Source organism: Solanum tuberosum, unplaced genomic scaffold (assembly GCF_000226075.1).
Source record: "Solanum tuberosum cultivar DM 1-3 516 R44 unplaced genomic scaffold, SolTub_3.0 scf00047, whole genome shotgun sequence".
Classification (NCBI taxonomy): Eukaryota; Viridiplantae; Streptophyta; class Magnoliopsida; order Solanales; family Solanaceae; genus Solanum; species Solanum tuberosum.
Genome location: NW_006238973.1, coordinates 1,500,445 through 1,502,897, shown reverse-complemented (window position 1 = coordinate 1,502,897; position 2,453 = coordinate 1,500,445).

The window sequence follows — 2,453 nt, the reverse complement described above, 5'->3', positions numbered from 1 at the left end:
TGCTAAAATCAGCCCAAAAGTTTCTTGGATTAAAATGACCTGGAGCATAACCCGCCCAACTTGACCCAATTTTTTTGAATAATCCAAATTTCCCCACTCCACCCCCCCCCCTCCCTACTATCCGATGCTCACACCGTTGGATCCTATTCTTAACCCTAGGCCTTGACCCAAGCCATAGGACATGAGACTCGAGACGTTGATCCAACATCAAATTGAAACCCGACCCTAACCTAGAACCTTACCATACCTTAATTCGACACCTGGGAGACAACACGAGACCTGATCTTGACACAGATTCCAACCCCGACTCGAGATCCAACACTGAGCTGGAACACAAGAATGTAACACGTCACATTTTTGTACTAAGAATTGATCCAACGGAAAAGAGTAAATTGGATAAATGGTGTGGTGTTAGTATGAAATGTATGAGCATATCTGATACCATATTCACTTCTAGTTTCCAACACATCAAATGGTTGTCAATCCGATCTTTGTACAAAAAGTTATGTACGTTTTATTAAAATCAGACATTTTAAAAAGTATTGAGTGCGATAAAGGGTGAGAAGCACCATCTATAGCACGTGATAGATCATGCGATATATCCAACGTCCATAGCATTGAATTTCAATGCGATAGATGGTGCAACACATCGCCTATAACATCGAAATTTTTACTTTACTTATAAATTCAACCGTATGAAAATCTTTCCAAAATTTTACCTTACTCCTCACTTTAAACTTATTAATTTATATTAAAATAAAAGTCGCATAGAGGTATATTTGATTTTTTCTCACAAATTTCATGGATATATTTAATTCTTTTCGCAAAATTTAAAGGTATATATATATACTCATTCTCACACATGATCTTATTATTATTATTATTATTTGACATTTTCAATCCTTGACATAAACAAATATGTACCACCTCCCAAGAAAATAAATCATAGAGTAGAATCAAAATTGGGGATCCAATTTATATGTTAGCAGCAGAGACCAGTTGTGCCATAGCATTAAACAAGACGCTTCTTTTAAATATTTTATTCATCAAAATAATAGAGTACACAGTACAATACGATACGTTATAAAACGATACATAACAACCATGCATATCCAAACAAGGTGTAAAAAAAACTCTTTGAATCAAATGAAGCCAATTGAGGTCTCATTTATTGACAATCATAGGTACAAATGCAAGTTTCATATTGTCCACTAAAATACTTGCAAGTTGCCTCAGGGTGTCCTTGACTATAGTATCCTTCACATGTCTCATGGCAACATCTTACATTGCATCTTGGGTCACATGGACCAAAATTTACTGTACATCTCTTAACAAATTCTGTCTTCTCACCCATGATCCTCATAGGACTCAAGTTGCTATTTCCTTTGACACCTACAAAAGGGGAAAATTGATATAAATAGCTCACTGATATATAATATACATATAAAAAAGGGTCACTTTCATTTTATTTATAGTAGATGAATTTGATCTCTTCAGTGACAGAGTCATGATTTTTCATCAAAGAGATTCGAAATATAATACATAAAAGCTAAGAGGATTCAACATTGACGAAAATGTAAAGTAAAAATGAAGATTGATTTTTTTAAGTCGTTATTGATATCGAAAATCGGGTGAAAACTAGAAAAGATAAACTACTCTGTAAGGTAAAAGAGAAATATAAAGTAAAAATTACCATACTTACATTCATGAGAAGGTAAGATGACAAAAAGAATTAAAGTGAAGAAAATCAAGTGCTTAGTGATGGACATCATTTTCTAATTTTGAGTTCTTTTGTGAAAACTATTTTGGATTGGTTGAATAGACACATTTTCTATTGATATTTATAGTGGGTTGAAATCATTATTGCCTTTTGACTCAAAGATCAAAGTAATTCTTTTACTGATTTTTTCTTAAATAACTTATTTATTACAAGTAAACATAATAAAATTTTGGTTCTTTAAAACATAATGACATCTAATAAATTTTAATTGCTTGGTAAATCAGTACAAGGTCTGTTACTCCCTAAAGATTACTCTTCCTTTCTCAAATTAATTATAATCCTGCATAGTAAGTGAGTAATTATTAGGATATGTGCCATTTCTATCATATTTTATTTAATATATTTGTATTATATTATATTATATTTATTATAAAAATACATTGTATTGTGGTTATTCATTTAAATATATAGTGTCTTAGATAAGTTTTCAATCAATAGCTCAAGCAAACAACTTAAAAGTAACTCAAGCATACAACTTAATCAAACAGACAATTTACAAAGTAGATAGACATGAGTTTCAAATGGACGGGTTGGATTGAAATTGGACAAGTTCAAATGAACTGAATTAATAAATGAATTGAACTAAAATCAAAAAGTTACTTGGATTAAAATTGATTGTGTCATAACACGTCCAGCTTGACCCGATTTTTTTTTGGAATGATCCACCTTCCTC